The sequence below is a fragment of the Artemia franciscana genome, chromosome 7, assembly GCF_032884065.1.
Source record: "Artemia franciscana chromosome 7, ASM3288406v1, whole genome shotgun sequence".
In the NCBI taxonomy this organism is placed as follows: domain Eukaryota; kingdom Metazoa; phylum Arthropoda; class Branchiopoda; order Anostraca; family Artemiidae; genus Artemia; species Artemia franciscana.
The window spans coordinates 13,220,581-13,239,285 of record NC_088869.1 but is presented as its reverse complement, the minus strand read 5'-3'; the positions used below and the strand labels follow the sequence as shown (position 1 = coordinate 13,239,285).

The window sequence follows — 18,705 nt, the reverse complement described above, 5'->3', positions numbered from 1 at the left end:
GATAAACCACTTGGTCAAAACACTTGTTGAAGGAAAATATCCCAGGGTTAAAGTTGTGGAACAGCACAGATTCCTTGCTTTGGCTCCAACACACTGGTTGTCGTTTCAAAACTGTGCACGCCGTATTCTTGAACAGTTGGATACTCTTAGGTTGTACTGGGACTCGTTGGTAATTGATGATCCCTCGCATGCTAATGATGATGTAAGACTGACACTAAACAACCCATACTCGCGGGTTATGATGTTTTTTGTCGAGTACGTGTTTGGAGAGCTGAATGAGTTCGACACCATCTTTCAGTCTGAAAAGCCCCTATTTCACCTCATGAAAACCCAGGGGGAAACACTTCTTCGGACATTAGCCATGAACTTTACGAAGCCTTCATATGTTAGAACAGTCAACCCTTTTGATATCAACCCTCATGACGAAGTGAACTATCTTCCCGACGAAAATGTCTATATCAGCTACAAAGGGTACGATTTCCTTGTGGGGCTTGAAACGAGAGAAGTTACCATTGGCCGTTTTGTAGCGGAAAGTCTCCGAATTTGTCGCTCCGCGAGAGATTTCTACGTCGAAGCTGTTCAACAAATTCTTGACCGTTTTCCATTCTCTGAAAAGATCTACGACCTGGTACACTTGCTTACCCCAAGCTCTAGTTATGAACTGAAAGCTCCCAGTCTTCGTCAGTTCTTCGACTACTACGATTCTGCGCTTTGAATGTCGGGAAAATGGTTCAGTACTTTTTCTCACTCCCTTTCTCAAACGTTATTGCCGAGCGTCTCTTCAGTTTGCTCACGGAAGTGAAAACTTATAAGCGAAACCAACTGAGTGCAATGACTCTTTCGGCAACAGTGAAAACCAATGTGGCCTTAAGCGCAATTCTAAAGGAGGGCTTGACTTGGGCAAGTCAGTAGAGCTAGAACCCGGACTAGTCAAGCGTGTACTCAAAGTGAAGACTAGTGCCTCTTCTCGTGACTGTAACGTTTTGAACCAAAGCATTGTGTATGGTCTGGCCAAAGATATTGTTTGTGACACACGTGAACAGTCCGATTCCAATTAATCTCGTCTGTTTGTCTTGTATTATTTATCTGAAATTAATCTTGTCTGTTTGTCTTGTTTTATTTTTTCTGAATGTTCCTTCTTGAAGCTTTTGATATTGATTTTCATTAAACATTAATCAAAAAAGGTTGAGATACGAGAATCTAGTTACCCATCAATAATTCTATTGGATAGGCTTGAATATCCAAGGGAAATCGCTTTTAATTTCTTCGCTATTCACTTCACATTTATGCGGTTTTCCCACCGTGGACTTTCCCTGATGTGGTACCTCTGCACTTTTACTTCTGTTGCGTGCTTTACGAAAACGATAAACGAAAAATGTGTGTTCACGGACTGAGCTGATCATGCCTACCTTCGACCGCTGAAAAGAAGGATAGACAGCACGTATTTCTCAAATTTATGACAGATCTTCACCATACTTCACTTGACACTGAATCAACATTCATATTAAACGGAGATTTTTCATCCATTCTCTCTAAAAAATACAAAACACAGCTTTTCCGAGAATTTCGGGCATGCCGCGGTTTTTATCGCAATTTGGTTCAAGGATGCCGTAGAAATGCCGCTTTTTGACAAGGCCGGCGCCGCGGAGTGCTGCCAGTCGATTGGCAACACTGATCTGTTCCTTTGTTCATTCTTTTCAAGAGAGGCAATCTATCAACATGGCTAGGACAAAACAAATTTCGAGAAAGTCAACGGGTGGAAAGGCACCTAGAAAGCGGCTTGCGACCAATGCTGCACGTAAGTCGGCTCCTGCTACTGGTGGGGTAAAAAAACCACACAGATACAAGCCCGGAACCGTAGCCGAGAGAGATTCGTCGTTATCAAAAGAAAACCGAACTTTTAATAAGGAAATTGCCCTTCCAGAGCCTTTGCACTTGTGCGAGAGATTGCCCAAGATTTCAAAACTGACTTGAGGTTCCAGAGTTCGGCTATGATGGCCCTTACAAGAAGCCAGCGAGGCGTATCTAGTTGGACATTTTGAGGATAGCAACTTGTGTGCCATTCACGCCAAGAGGGTGACCATCATGCCAAAAGATATTCAACTTGCCCGTCGTATCCGTGGCGAAAGAGCTTAAGTACCCTAATCTCTATGCAACTGCATATTAACCAACGGCCCTTTTAAGGGCCACTAGATGGTTTAAACAAACACGCGAAATTAACGTTAAACAGCCTAGTGTTCCGTGACAAAAAAGGCATGATTCAATGGCCTGTTGATACGAAACATCTATTGAAAAGGAAACACGCCAAAATGCCAATTTAGGCCAGCCTAATAAATCCAAAAATACCCAAAAAATAAATAGCTCCCAATGGGACCCAATAAGCCTATGAAAAGGTTTTTGATGGGATGTCATGAGAAAGACCTTGGCCCTGTTTTCTATTCTCTTTGACTATTCGTCGATAGTATATTACTTTCTATACAACAAGGAAATTGAGCTTTGCCTTTGAAACAGGCGACTTTCGTTGTTTTCTTTTTTCGTATTAGGGTTTAGTATTGGGTTCTTGTTTACCTGAAATTTTGCAAATCAAAGCCAGTAAGAGTAAAAACAATTGGAGAGCAGTCAAAAATAAGGTGGTAGCCCATAAGAGGACTGTTTGGGAGGGTCCGGCTGATTGGTCACAAAAAGACAGGGAAAACCCCTCTTATTTGGAGCTTGTGTATTTTGTTACAGCTTTAGTGCCTTCACTAACAGCATGCTTGGCAAGTTCTTCGGGTAGGAGCAGCCTCACAGCAGTTTGAACCTCTCTGCTAGTGATGGTGGACCAATTGTTGTAGTGAGCTAGACGGGAGGCTTCCGCAGCAATCCTTTCAAAGATATCGTTGACAAAGCTATTCATGATGCTCATTGCCTTGCTAGAAACACCAGTGTCGGGATGCACTTACGTGATAACTTCGTAAATGTAAATGGCGTAGCTTTCCTTTCTCTTTCGTTTCCTTTTCTTGTCAGTTTTACTAATGTTTTTCTGTGCCTTACCAGCTTTCTTTGCTGCTTTTCCTGAAGTTTTTGGAGCCATTGTTGATAGATTCTTTAACAAAATCCAATAATCAAATGAATAGCGTTTCCAAAACTCGACCCGTTTATATACTAACTACAGTCATGGCTGCCAAATTGACACATTTTGTGTCAAAATGACACAATTTGATGTTGCGTGACACGATGACACATTCAGACGAAATGATGACACAATCAACGAAATTGACACATTTTCAATAAAAAATGACACAATCGACAAAAATGACACATTTAAAAAAAATGAGATATTTTTCAAAAAAATTAAATATTTTTGTCATCCTAGTCTTGATTTTCAAATGGTAATAAAAGAAAAGTAAAATTTCGATTTTCTACCTTCAGAAAAGCTACAAATTAATGGAAGGGAATAGCGCTGCCTAACGGTGGCAATAGTACACAAACAGTGCAGAATACAGGACAGATGCCATCACCGTATTTAAAACTTAAACCACGCGAAAAAAAAGTCATTGGCGGTCAAAAAAAAGTCAAATACTAAATCATCAAATACTTGATTTAGTATTTGATGTAGCCAACTGGTACGTACTTAGTAGTAAAAATTCAACAGCAAGCAGTTTACCAGAGCTTTGTGCATAAGCAGCAACTCCCATTTTTAGGAGTACAGGAGGGGTATCCAACCTCGGACAGAGATGTCTTTCCTTCAGAATAATCCATTTGGCCTATAAAGGCACCAAAAAATATGACAAAAATACTAGATTGAAGCTGGTTGAATAGCTTACATATCGAGTTAATAAAAAGCTTAGCCAATAAAGCCGATTACGTATAGAGCCGATTACGATTACGACGTCATACGAAAAGTCTATTTTCAATTTGCTGTCGGAATTGATTGTCCCTAAAACTTTTATAAATGCAAACTTTTCTCGTTGGCCGCCCAGACACAAATTCATAGTGTGTAACATTAATTTAATCGAATGTTTCTATTTCTTTCATAAGGTCATAAAAAGGTCATGATCCCAAGATAATAGGATAAGGTTAAGTTTACTCCTTTTTGAACTGATTTGGAAAAGATTACATATTCAAAACTCTAAATAAAGATTTGACAATTAAATATGATACCACTTGTAGCAAAAAAATATGACACATTTTGTGACACATTATGGAATCTGAGATGACACAAAAAGCACATTTTCCGAGAAAATATGACACACTCCTTGAAAAAAATTTGGCAGCCCTGACTACAGTTCGCGCGCAATTCTTTTCTCAGAGGAACTCACTTCGCTCGCTGGAGTATAAGTTGCTTGCGCATTCAAAAACAGACATCATTTTCAATTTGTTCGTGATTAAAGAGTCTAAAAGAATTTCGTAACATAGAAACCATGTCAGGAAGAGGAAAGGGTGGAAAAGTGAAGGGAAAGGCAAAGTCCCGTTCAAACAGGGCAGGTCTCCAATTCCCAGTGGGAAGGATCCACCGTCTTCTGAGAAAGGGCAACTATGCGGAGCGAATTGGTGAAGGTGCACCCGTTTACCTTGCAGTGGTGATGGAGTATTTGGCTGCCGAGGTCCTTGAGCTTGCTGGCAATGCTGCACGAGATAACAAAAAAAAACTCGTATCATTCCTCGTCACCTTCAGCTTGCCATTAGAAACGATGAAGAACTCAACAAGCTTCTGTCGGGGGTCACCATTGCCCTAGGAGACGTTTTGCCCAATATTCAAGCAGCCCTTCTACCAAAGAAGACTGAAAAACCGGCAAAGGCTGAAATGAATCTTAATGTTTAGCTCTAGGCCCAACCCCAAATTAACCAACAGCCCTTTTAAGGGCTACAAATTAATTCAAATGCTTTATAGCATGTGACCACCTGGAAAGGACAAAGCTATGAAATCTAGGATACTGAATGTGAAAAGGAAAACTTTCCACATTTACCTACCTAGTAACAACGCGTAAGAATTTACTGGAAGCGGGGGAAACATTTTCCTTGAAAATCGTTAAATTATACCCCAACAAAATATGAATAAATATTTCAAGCTTGCCCTTTTGTTACAAGCAATAAAGTCTGTTTCTACATTGATCTCGTTACAAAGCATAGGAATTCGAGAGGAAGCTCATTTTCACCTAAGAAACCAATAGATTATACGCAAAAATCGAGGAACTGCTTTTAAAAATAACCATGAGCCAATGCAAAGAACCTCTAATTTGACTAATCTAAACTAGCCTAGGAAGCGATAGGGTAGTCAACCAAAAACCAAAAAACAATTGATAATCATATTTTGATTCTTTCTTAATATTTGTCTACTAAAAACCTTGCTTTCATGACTAAAATTAAGGCATTTTGTTTCTTTTCAGTTTGTGGATCAGCAATCATTTTGTTACAAATTCTTTCAGCCAACGGCCATACCGTGTTGAAAGTACCCAGTCTCGTCAGATCCTAGAAGTCACACAAAGTTGGGCCCGGTCAGTACTTGGATGGGTGACCGCCTGGGAACACCGGGTGTTGTTGCCATTTTTTTTTTTTATGTTTTTATTATGATTTTTTTTTTTCAAAGTAAAATAATATTCTTTAACAAATTCGTTTCCTTATTCCAACAGCACCAAGCTGATTATATTTGATATAAGAGAAAAAAGAGAGACTAAATTGGACATTTCCCTGCTTCCATCTATCGGTAATAAATAAATGCGAGTCAACTGTTTTGGCTTAGATGATAAGCCACTAAATGAAGGCGAAAATTGAACAGCCACAAAAATTGACTCACATTTATTTAAGCCAATAAATAAAGTCATAAATTGTAACCAAAGTGACATTATAAGCTCCCAAAATATTTTAGTTGACAATTCCAGCAACTAAATCAAGTTGAAAGCCACCAAGAAACAGAGAGTTTTAAATGGTTAATTTTCCTCTGCTGGAATGGGCTCTTCAGCCCTTTGGGCATCTCCTTGATCGGTCAAATATATTGGGGACTTGGAATGTCACTTTGGTCACAGTTTTTGACTTTATTTATTGGCTTATTAGCTAAGCCAAAACAACAGTTGACTCACACTCATTCCTGATTTCCAAAAAGTTGGCGTGTAATTTAGTGTATTCCATTGGGGGCACTTCACCTGTAATTTCTGATAAAAGCTCACTCAACAGTGTATTTATGTCCAAATCGTCTTCATATATTTTTGGGCTCAACTCCATTGTACAGTTCAACTATCTTTGTCTTTCAATAGTATCAATGATACCAATGTACTTGCTCCTTCAACAGCCCAACACAAACGACTGACTTTAATCAAAGACTTTTATTGTCGGAATTTGAAAAAAGAAATTAAGCAAGAATATTTATAATTGTGGTATTTCCCTATAAAATAGTACTATTATTTATGTGCCTAGTTGGAATGATTTACGCTTCCTTAATGAATCTGTTTTTTAAAAAAAAGTTATATTGTCCTAAGCAAAAACAGGATTTAATTATATCCTTTTCCTTTGTATAATTATTATTATTTTTCCGTTATGTAAATTATATTAGTTATCATTGATCAGCCTTGTCGGGAATGGATCCTTCCCTCCAACGATTTGAAGGCGCCGCTCTACCCATTCAGCTATGGCGATGTATTTGTATATTTATCAATGTGAGTACTTTATTATTGAGTTTGAACCTTACGATTCAGCCGTAAAATTTAGTCCAAAATGGTGTTTTGTAGACAGCAATAGCGCTAGAATACAAAAGTTCGGTCTATTATAGTTCGGTCACGGTCTATTATAGACCGTGTTTTGGGCTCAAACAACAGCTAAATTATACTTGAAAGGGAAAAGTAGACAGTCAAAATTTGAAATTGATAGCATTATAACTTTCTGAACAGAGTTTCGAGCATTTGCTTTGATAGCCCTGAAAAGGGCTGTTTGATACTGTGGGATAGACCTATTGCACACATTACTTTTTAGCTGGTTTCTTAGCTACTGACTTTTTAGATGCCACTTTCTTGGCGCGAGAGATTTCTTGACTGATGGCCCCTTCTTAGGTGTCGACTTCTTTGCTGCTACTGCTTTTTTGGCAACAGCGGGTTTCTTGAAAGTCTTTACAGGTTTCTTGCTACCAGCAATTGGCTTGGTAGCCTTTTTGGCTGAAGTTGACTTTTTTTTCAGACTTTCAAAATACGATTGAAGTACCGAGGACAGTGAAAATTCCATTTGATTCTTTGAATTGGTTAAGTTCTTTGAGGTAGTGACATATGACAGTAGAACGCTACCATATATTTGATAAATGACTAGAAAAATTGGAGTTTAATGTCTAGTGTAAAAGAACCCATTCTGCAGATATGCAGTTTGTGCCAAAATAAAGTAAAAAAAAAAATTTGCAAAAAGTCAATAAAAAACAAGCGACTGGTCGAGTTCCTCGACGTAAAACATTTATGACAATTTATTTAGTGTTACTGTCTTAAATACAAAGCCATTTTTTGACGCAGTATTTTTCTTTATAAAGTCATTCTATTCAAACGTTGGAAAAAATAACAAAAGAATAACAAAGGAACTTCTGATTTATGCATTGGGCTTACGTACAATGTTTTTTTGGTAATTACTGTTCGTTACAAATTTAAATTCACTTTTTGATTTTATCTTAAAAAAACTTATTGGATTTTTTCTATGTAATCAGGATATAGCTTCAACATCAGTAGAAAGTAAACAAAAATATATGGGATATAACAGCTTATGAAGATGTAGCTTTCTCTTGAAGGTGTCTTTAGCAATCAGTAGATTTTCAAAATTTGATTTTGTATGGAAAAAAAAGCGTTACCAAATCTAACTAACCAGTTTTGCTTGCTGATGCTATGTGCTTTAACGTGGCAACACTGATGAAAATGTGATTTTGCCCTAGAAACTTCATGAGTTTAAAACAACCAAAATCTGAATTCTAGAATATTACATATAAGATGGGTAAAGTTCTGGTAGAAAAAACCTTTGTTTTTCGTCGTTGCTGAAAAACCTTAAGCTTATAAACCATTTGATTAAGTGAATTTGGCCGACAATAAACCGTCGGTTATCCAATTATGGCTGAGTAAAACTTGCATTTATACAACTTGGTATGAAAACTTGACATTGGTCCAGATATAAGAAAACCAGTCATTGATAGAGACATAATTGCTAACAGGATTCATTGGAGGTGCCAAGTCTATTATTTATTTATCAAGATAATTACTCCCTTGATAAATTCCTTATAATTAATACAGAAGAATAGTTGCACTTATCTCCAATGGTCCACTATCCCCGAATTTCCCAGTTTTTTTTTAAGTTTCCCAAAAAGCATTTTATGCCCTTTGAAATCTCCCCATAATTGACGCCAAAGGAAATTAGCAAATTTTATTTCGTATTGGCGTTTATATATTTACGAACATTAATTGTTGGGTATATTTTGAAGAGCACAATTTAATTTATAGGGAATTTGGGGAAACTCCAATAAGTCAGGGTTTTTACAGTAATTCTTCTTTTTTTCCTATGAAAAAAAAAAATGATTTTCAATGTATTCAAGGACTAAGTAACTAACGGCAGGGTCTCTCTTCACTTTGAATAACATATTGTCAGTGCTTCCACTTTTCAATTTCATTTTACCCTATTTTAATATCAATTTTCCCTAAAATTCCCTGTCTTAAGGTTTGATTTCTCCCTATTTTTCTCCTTAGAAAAACGGATTATTTTCCCTTACATTTCCATATAATCTACGCGAAAAAAAAATTGCACAGCATCAAATTGTTATTTTTTTTACTTTAAATAATGATATGTGAAACATCTTTCACACTACCTAGAACACATAAAAAAGTCTAATTTAAGTCTTGAAGCCAGCAACAGCTTTCGGTATGCTGACAGTTGATGAAGTTTTATGTTCAGTTTTCAACCAGTAATTGATTCGAATGAGTGAGACTAGTGTGACATACTTGATACTATTTCGGATGTCTGTTTTGACTAACTTCAGGAGATTAAACAAATGCTCAGCTGCCACATTGCTGAAAGGTGAAGAGAACATCAGTGGTATGCACTTCCGCAATTCCGGGTACTGGATTTCGCCACTGCGAGTGTTCAGACTATATATCTTCATCCAGTACTGTTAAACTGACAGGTCTTGAACTTGGGCTGCTTCCAGGTGAAGCTCAGTGACATCAGTCATTGCCTGTGACCTCTGTTCTAAGTTTGTTTTCTAGAGGCAACACTTTTCTCTTAGGATAGGAAATCTCGCAAATAGTGGCCTCAGAGATTTTGGCTTCAAATGTCTTGCATTCCTTGGTTCAATCAAAGCCAAAAAATACATTGAATTGGTTGCAGCTATTCCCACATATGTTTGGTCTAAAGGCAGGTACTCACTTGAAAGGTAAAGATCCATTTTGGTAAACAAACCAACGCTGCGAATACAGTCCAGTTTCATGACATTAGACTCAATATCATTCACATGTTTGCTGACAGTTGCTTTTAGGGAGGGAAGAAGTGGAAGCTCAGATTGGAAAACTTCTAAATTCGTTGGAAAGGCCAAGAGAGTAGTCCATGAATTCAAGGTATGGCTTTGTCAACTTGCTTTGTAATGTTGACAAGACAAGTTCATTGGTTGCAGTTGTGTCGCCAAACCTGGTTTCTGTAAAATACTGAGTTAGAACAGCCTGGCGCTCAATAAGCCTCTTTATGCAGGCCAGAAGGGACAACCAACGGATCTGTCCGGGTATAAAAATTGAGAGCGCTTTGCATTGAAAAAACTTCTGAAATTCAGCATACTGCATCCTCTCGCCTTGAAGCGCCTCTGGAAAAGTGGGCAGATATTTGGTGCCAAGCCTTCTAGTGTCTTAGGAAGTGACAAGCATGCATATGATGAACATAAGTGAATAAGATGGCATGAGCATTTCACATTCATAACATGGGGTTCCATGTTTTCAATAGCGTTGAAGCAGATCTATTGGCTCCAAACATGTTGTAAGTAATATCCGCACAAAATCCAACCAAAATTTTGTGAGAGAATCGAGTTCTTTCTCAATGACTTGTTTGAAGCTGGCAGTCAGACCCTCAGCTGATCTATCACTTCACTTAACCATGTCCAATACTTTGACATGAAGTTTTAGATCTTTCTCACTAAAAGATAACACTCTGATAGCTAGTCGCTTGTCAACAGTACAATCAGTGGTCGTATCAATTATCACAGAGAAGAAGTAGCTTTGAGGAACTCAACTAACTGGTTGTATTACCAAAAGAAAAATCTGTCGCAAAATCTTTGCAGCTTTCTGATTACCGAGAGTGACTCGTGCTAGAACCTGGTCTTTAGGAAATAATTTTCTTAAGAGGGACCAAGCTGTCTGCAAGACCTAATGGCAGATTATGTTTTGCCAAAAAATATACAGTTTCAATTCAATAGCTGTTCAATTTCTTTGGAATTATTGCATAGTCAAAAGTTTTTCAATGCTGCCACTACCAACCTTCGTCTCAATTTCATTGCTTGGTTTTATATGCTTGGTCAGAGCATGCCTGGTCATCTCTGATTTCCCACAATATTCATATTTCAAACAGAACCCACAGTATGGTACATAAGTATTTTATTTGACTTATTTGACACTCTTTTATATATCCAGTTTTTAAACATTGGGAACTGAAGCCACTTGTCAGCTAACTTTGGTCGAATTCTTTCTTTTGGGAATTCCTAAAATCCTTATTTTACCCCAGATTTCCCTGAAAATCCTTACTTTACCCCAGATTTTCCTTTGTACCTAAATTCAAAATAAGTTTAGCTAAAAGAAATGATTTCTCCCTAAAATAGGGAAATCTCCCTAGAAGTGGCAGCCCTGCATATTGTACCCACTATTAACTAGGGTTCATGGAGTTTGGTTTCCCCTCGAAAGGGGTGCGCAAATCCCGGAAGTGCTGCAATACCGGGCCAAGGCTAAAGGTCTGCGCGAAGCTGGAAAATGGGAGTCCTCCAGGATCAAACAAAAGGGAGCGGATCTATGGTTAGAAGTAAGTCACCTGAACTCTGATAAGTGGATAAAATACGATGACCAACATGAAGCTTAATAGTTATTATTGAACTCCAGTGAAGATTATAATGATTATTTAAAATGTCTATTATTCCTTTTAAGTGACAACAGTTGAAAGTTCTTCTTTTTTCTTTTCTTTTTTTTTTTTGATGGGGTTTTGTCAAGATAAGTGATGATTTTTGCTGTTAGTATGGGTTATATTTTAATTTGTAGGGAGATATGTATGTGTATGTGTATATGTGGGTATATATATATATATATGTTTATGTATATGTATATGTATATATATATATATTTGTTTCTTTTTTTTCTTGTCGTCATCATGGTTTGTTTAAAATTTAAATACGATCTAGCCGTAATAATCATGGTCCTTTTTTTTGTCTTTTGTTGTCTTCTTTTTCTTTTTCTTTCATTATTTTCGAGTTCTCACTGGTTCAGTTGTTTTTGCTACTTTAAGACTCAGACGGTATGCATTTTGCGAAAGTTTCTGCTAGTTCGGATCATAATTCTGATTTTGCACATTGGATGATAGTTGCATTGGGGATAGACTGAGATACCTTGAATCTAACCCTTTTGATTTTTCCATATTCCAGAGCCATGATAAATTTTCAGGAAATAAGATAAATGACGGTGGGCTAATTAACTTTCCAAATTGTAAATATAAATTACCTTCCGAAGTTTCTGATCTTCCCAGTACCGGTGTTGTGAGAACAGGATTTTTAAATTGTAGGGGTTTTTTTAGTTCACAGGATGATCTTATTGATGTAGTTCATAAATTATCTTATCATGTCGTTGGATTCTGTGAGACTTTTCTTACAGACCTGACTCCTCAGGTTGTTTTTCCTGGATATCAATTTATTTTTAAAAACCGATTGACTAGGCGCCAAGGTGGTTTAGCAGTAATAGTTAAAGAAGGTATCTCTTTTCGACGCATTGCAAATCTGGAAGGTTCTCATGAGGAAATGCTTTTTGAAGTAATGGTGACTGAAATTAGTCTTGGAAAAAAAGATGTTTTTTTTTGCGTAGTATACCGACCGCCTTCTTCTCCAGTCAAATCTTTCCTCTCTAAACTCCATGATTTTTTGCATCAACCCCATTTTCAAAATAAAGATGTAATCCTTTCCGGAGATTTCAATATTGACCTTCTAGAAACTTCAAATGAATCTTCTGTTGAGTTATTGTCTTCTTGCTTTTCTGCGTGTCTGCTTCCTACTTGCCTGATACCTACAAGAATTTCACCTAGTTCTGCTTCTCTCATTGATAATATTTTTACATCTTTACCTATTCAAGCAAATTTTGCAGTTTTAAGTGATATATCGGATCATTTCCTGCTGGTTTCAGATTTAGCTTTTACTTATAAAATACCACAGGTAAGTAAGGAACGTCAAGGACGGTTAATAAATAAAATAACATTAAAGCACCTGAATGAAAGCCTTGGACTATTGGATTGGCAGGAGGTAATATCCACGGAGGATACAGATATGGCAACTGATAATTTTCTAAGAAATTTCAATTGCTGCCTTGATTCTAGTTGCCCATTTGTTACAATTAAAAGTTGCAGAGAAAAATTTCCTATAAGGCCATGGATAACGTCTGGAATTTTGATATCAGTTAAGAGAAAAAAATCAGTTATTTAAAAAGCAGTTAAAGAATCCAACTGATTATAATATTAAAAATTTTAGAATTTTCAAAAATAAATTAACCACAATGATACGTTTGTCGAAACAATTGTATTATAAAAAGTCTTTCGAAGAAGCTCAAAATTCTCCTCGCAAAACGTGGTCTTTAATTAATTATTTTATAAAAAAAGAAAGTAAGTCTAATTTTCCTGAAGTTATTAGTTTAGAAGATGGTTCGACTACTAATAAATCGGAGAAAGTGGCTGATATTTTGAATACTCATTTTGCTAAAATAGGAGAGAAAATTGTTTCATCAGTAATGAACCAGTTTGATTCACGTAGTAATAAACATTTTTCTTCATACCTTCCGTCTCCTCAAAGTAATTCAATTTTTCTCGGGCCTATTTCTCATTCTGAAATAACAAAAATAGTGTGTGATCTAAATCCAGGTAATTCAGCGGGAATTGACGGGTCTAGTTCTAAAATTGTTAAAGAAATACTGTCTGCAATAATATTACCATTACAGCATATAATTAATCTTTCATTTAAAACTGGAGTTTTTCCATCTGCTTTTAAAGAAGTGCGGATAGTTCCGCTTCACAAAGGTGACTCTCCTGAAAATCCATCAAATTACCGCCCTATTTCTATTTTGTCAGCATTTTCTAAAATACTTGAGAAGGCAATTTATAAGAGGTTTTATGACTTTCTTAAATCGTCTAATTTCTTCACAAATTTCCAGTTTGGTTTCCGGTCTGGACACAACACTGAACATGCTACCGTTGCTCTCATCCAATATATTCATGAATGCTTAGATAGAGGTGAAATTCCAGCAACAATATATTTAGATTTTAAAAAAGCATTCGATACAATATCCCATTGTATTCTTTTTAGTAAATTGGATAATTGTGGTGTGCGTGGACCGGCGTTGGATCTAGTTAAATCTTATCTTGATATGAGAAAGCAACGATTAGATGGAGGCAATTTTCTCTCTTCACCTGTACATCAGTCTTCGAAGGTTGGGGTACCTCAGGGCTCTGTCCTAGGTCCTCTACTTTTTTTAATTTATATAAATGATTTTCACCGCGCTTTTACATCCCCGTGTCTCAACACACATTTTGCTGATGATACGGCAGTTTCAATTTCTGAAAAGAATGACGAGGAGTTGGAGACAAAACTGAATACTGCATTTTCTAATGTTCTTGATTGGTGTTCTTCAAATTTTATTGCTTTGAATGTATCAAAAACAAATTTCATAATTTACGGCAGAAAGTCAAATATCTGCCCTCGTATTACCCGAGTTACTTCTTCAAAGTATCTATTATCAATATCTCGGGTGAAAATGACAAAGTACCTTGGACTTGTGATTGACGAAAGCTTATCTTTTAAAACACACATTCAAAATTTACGATTAAAGATTTCAAGGTATGTTGGCTTAATGCGAAGGTTAAAGCTTAGTTTGCCCTACTCTGCTTTACGAAGTATTTATTTTGCTCTAATTCAGACTAATATTAATTATTGTTCTCTAGTATTTTTATCTACATTCAAAAGCCATATTAAACCAATACAGATTTTACAAAATAAAGCCCTAAGAATCCTTAAACTTTTTATTCCATCACCTATTGAACTTCCAAATAAGTCTTCTACTGCATCTTTATATACTTATCTAGATATACTTCCAGTCACTCAACAATTTGCTTTTGGAGCAATTCTTTTCAAAATCAATTATGACATTAAGAAATTACCGCCATATTACCTCCATCAAAGTTTGTTCTCCCAATCACAAGATTTACATAATTATAACACTCGACAAAAAAAGGATATCTACATTGACAAATATAATACTGAGAGATCTAAATTCGCTCCGTTTTTGTCAATAGCTCGGTGCTGGGATGCTCACAAGGCTCTTATTGATAATTTTTCCTCTATCCATTTAATAAAAAGGAAACTTAAATTTCATTTAGTTCAGGATTATTTTTAATTAATTAAGTATCTTTTTAGTAAGGCAAAGTTTTTGTATGGTTCGTTGCTCTGGGTGATTATGGGCCTCTCAGCTATCTTCCAGTATTAATTTATATTTAATAATATTACTTTCTTAATTTTTTCAACAGTATTGAATGATCCTGAGCTAGCTGCTACTTTCATACTATTGTTGTGTTATTGTATCTTTGCCGTCATGTTTATCTTTGTATTGTAGTGTGTTATTATTTTATTCTTTGTCTAGGCCTAGTTTTTCGAGCTTGTCTCCCCATGGGCCTATGTCATATATATATATATATATACATGTATGTGCGATTATTAAATAAATGAACTTGAACACGTGAAGGGAGCGGAGCAACCCCGACATCCCTCTTATTTCCAAAAATCAGTTTAATATTCTAAGCCCTATATATGAGCCGCATCAGATATTAAGCTGAAAAGAACAGATACTACACTTTGATCTTAGCCAAAAGGCCGAGAAGCGATAATTTAACAAGGATTGTTAAAAGACTTATAAGAATACGAGTAACAAAGTTTGTCACAAAATTTATTTCGGATCCAATTCTCAAATAACATTCAATTACCTTATCACTTTGTTTTTAGATTTTTGTAAACAGTACGAAACATTTCCCATCATATCAAAGTTTATCTCCAAATTTTAATGGTAAACGGAAAATTTTCCAATCAAGACTTGGACAAAATTGTCGCTCAAAAAGCCAAAATCAGAAAAGTTAACACCTTAAATCAGAGATAATATTCTCTTGGCCCTTTAGCTGACAATGATCGAAACCAGCATTGATGAATAACGTTAATTCACGGCAATTAAGGGGGTGGGGGACAGAGAAGAGTTTTTTTCGAGATTCAGAGAGAACAATTCTCTTGTTTTTTTTTTTACTTTCTTTTACAAAAATACCCCAACAAACACCCTCATTTGCAATAAAAATTGTCAATCCACCAGTCAACACCACTGGTATTGATCTAAAGCGCCAATTCATGGAAACTAGGGGACAAGGCTGGACCCATTGAGCTAATTCCCGATATTTTTGTCCGACTCGTTAAAACGTAGCGCAATGCATTTAAACAAGTTTCCGATGGTTTTTTTTTTGTATTCCTTGCTCAAAATACATTTGTAAACACACAGCCCAAGGGGAAGGGGAGAGGGGGCAAAATCCAGGATTCTCCAGATTCCAGGCAGGGGAATCTCGTTGTCTTTTCATTTTTTTTAAACAAAAATACAAAGAAAAAAACAAGCCCTTTTTCAATGATAATACCACGAAGAGATTTTTTTGAATCTAAGAGGAAGAATGCAGGAAAAACATCTTGTAGAGAAAATTTCTTTCCCTGAATTAAAACAACTGGTTTTCCATATATACTACATGGTAACAATGCAAGTTTTATTAAGACATTATTAAATTTGCTTCAAATATGGAAACAAAAGCTGAATTTTCAATCACCTAAGAAAGATACACAGACACGAAACAGTGAGACTTTATCAAATAAATGATTGCTTACTTTATTGTATAAGTATTTGTCCTTTTCATTTGTCATTTACTTGAGTAATTATATAATTCCATCTTCTTACTAACCATGTAGCCCAGAAGACTGTCTTGAAGAATAGATGGCCTTCAAGTAGAATTCCAGTTTTATAGGAAAATTTGATCAAAGCTTATTAAACAACTCTAAGGTTCGAAACCATAGAAAAGTAGGGTCGTAATTTGTTATGGAGCTGGAAGGTGCAACTGCCCCTCCCAAACCTCATTCTCCTACCCCCTTCTGAAATTTAGTTTCTTCCAAAATTGAGTCTAAACTAATATAAACCTATAAATTTAAGGATCTACAGAGACACATCTCTTTTTTTTCTTTTTTTTTTTAAAGTAAATTTATAGCTTTTTTAGAGTACTAAATAGTGCCTCTGTGGTACCAAATGGCTTTTTTTTAGTTTTTACTGCTATTTTCACTTTATTTTGGACAAAGGGTTCCATCTTTGCTCCTCCATCCCCTTCAAGTTTGGATTTTGACGAAATTATGCCACTGTAGAAAAGCAAAAGAAATGAAAAAAAAGTCCTATAAGATGAAGTCGAGCTAGAAGGACTTAGTAGAAAGAGTTAATTTTGTTCACATTTCTTGAGCAATGCTTTGCCTTTTACTTTTTAGCCTAAGTAAATTACGTGGCTAAGGATAATAAATCCAGAAATAGTTACTTTTTAAGACGAAACAAAAGAGGACTAAATGTAGCTGGGATTTGAATCGCTTTTACACCATCTAAGGACTTAACAAATAAATACAAGAATCATTTCCCTTCCAATTTCGTACAGGCCCATTGGCCCATCACAAAGTCTTCTCCCTCTGGAGCCAAAATAGACTTGTGTAAAATTTAGGAGGGTTCTGGAGGAAGGCCTACAAAAGAAAAATGGGCCAGTCCTGACCGCACCAATTGATTGTGCCAAAATATGTTGTAGAATGTATTTCAGTCATTTCAGACCGAGAAAATCATTAGTTTAGCTGTTAGAATGCCATACTTCAGACTCCCCGAATGTATCAACGAAGATAAAACTTTGAGGTGGTAAATCACATGGATTTTGTGTTATATTTGCATTTAGGCTCTAGGCTTCTCCTTCCTCACAGACCCGTTTCTTGGTCTCCCTTCACATGGAGAATCGCCTGTTGATTCTCTTTTCCCTTCACACAGAGAATTGTCTCTTGGATCGTGTTCTCCCGCCAGACTGAGTATTGTGTCTAGAAACCAATGGAGTCCCCAAATGAAAGGATTTGCCCCTGTAAGATCTCCAAACTCCTCATTTTAGAGGAATCCCCTAAACTGGAATGGAAATACGGTTCCTAGACGAGGGAGGAATGAGGGCCCTAAGAGATTTGGGAGTCAAGAGCGCCTAGGACTTGGTACACTATTGCACCAAACCAAGAGTGCCTTCGAGCATCCCTTACCCGCTGAAAAGTAGCTTCCCTGGATGTAATCTGCAAAAGATAACAACAAACATCTAGCCAGCCACTTGTCAACTGAAGGGCTGTAGGCAACTAGGCGACTAACAACACTAATCACGTCTACTTCCCTATAAACATAGCTTATTTAGACACCCCTGAAAGTTGTGCCATATTTCACAATTACTGTCCCTTTTTACTATTTGCCCATAAGTTCACAATTTGTTTTATACTTTTGAAAAGATTGGATTTTTGTTCATAAATTACTTCAATTATCTTGCATTTTCCAGGGTTACTTGTCTGACAACCCTAATATCTTGATAGCTGTAGCCAAAGGCCCCCTATTAAAATATTCCAAGAAGCTTAGCGGTAGTGAAGGAATTCTTAGTCTGATATGTTGCCAATACAATAGACTTGATGAAATGTGTGGTGACCAAGGGCATTTCACTTTTTAAGACTAGCCTTTGTGACTTAATTTAAATTTCAGCAATTGGATTCGATTCTTAGTTCAATTTAAAAATCGGTATTTGATAACTACGGAGTATTTTCAAAAACAAAATGCATCAGGAATTCAATCAGTTTAGGCAATTTAATTTAATTATGGCGCCTGGTCATTGATACCCCATCATTTGCTTTAATACAAGACTAAGAAAAACAAAATGTGTTTATTTAAGAGATGTTCTAAATTATTTGGTTTAAACATTATCAATTTGCATGCTTTTTCATTTCAATTCACAAAATTACAATATAGTACGAGCTCAAAGGAAGAAACCTATTCAACGTGTGGACAGGGGTCCGCGCGAACGCAGTCCCCCACTACCAAAAATTATGTTGTTAACCCCATTTGGGGTAATCACAGGGGTCAGCCAATCCGAAGTGCAATGGAAAGGCCTCAGCCTGGGAGCGCCTCCTTTATGATTAAGGCAGCTTCCCAGCTAGGTAATTATGAAATCTTCAAATAGATAACATTTTACTAATGTCTTTTGACATAAATCCAGTTGCTTTGAATGCCACTCAGAAACTCTAATTAATTAAACAGATGCAGCTTTATAAAACTTTTCACAGCAGTGAATCAAGTCTCTGAATTGTTTTTGAAAATAGGAATGCCCCATTTCATTTTCATATGCAAGCCTCTAGATTGTTTAAATGCAAGTTTACCATTTTGAGAA

General features: G+C 36.3%; 1 long non-coding RNA gene, 2 other non-coding genes and 1 pseudogene across 4 annotated transcripts in view; 1 reads left to right on the top strand and 3 right to left on the bottom strand.

Annotated features, from left to right (window-relative positions):
* The window catches only part of LOC136028869 (uncharacterized), a 110,196-nt gene that overhangs the window by 50,126 nt on the left and 41,365 nt on the right, over positions 1–18,705 (bottom strand). The gene's annotated exons all lie outside the window — the stretch shown is intronic.
* On the top strand, positions 5,408–5,526 carry LOC136029765 (5S ribosomal RNA; annotated as a pseudogene).
* Positions 14,900–15,085, bottom strand: LOC136029775 (U2 spliceosomal RNA). The gene has a single exon (XR_010618103.1). It is a non-coding gene; the product is annotated as a U2 spliceosomal RNA (small nuclear RNA).
* Positions 18,325–18,483, bottom strand: LOC136029771 (U1 spliceosomal RNA). The gene has a single exon (XR_010618099.1). It is a non-coding gene; the product is annotated as a U1 spliceosomal RNA (small nuclear RNA).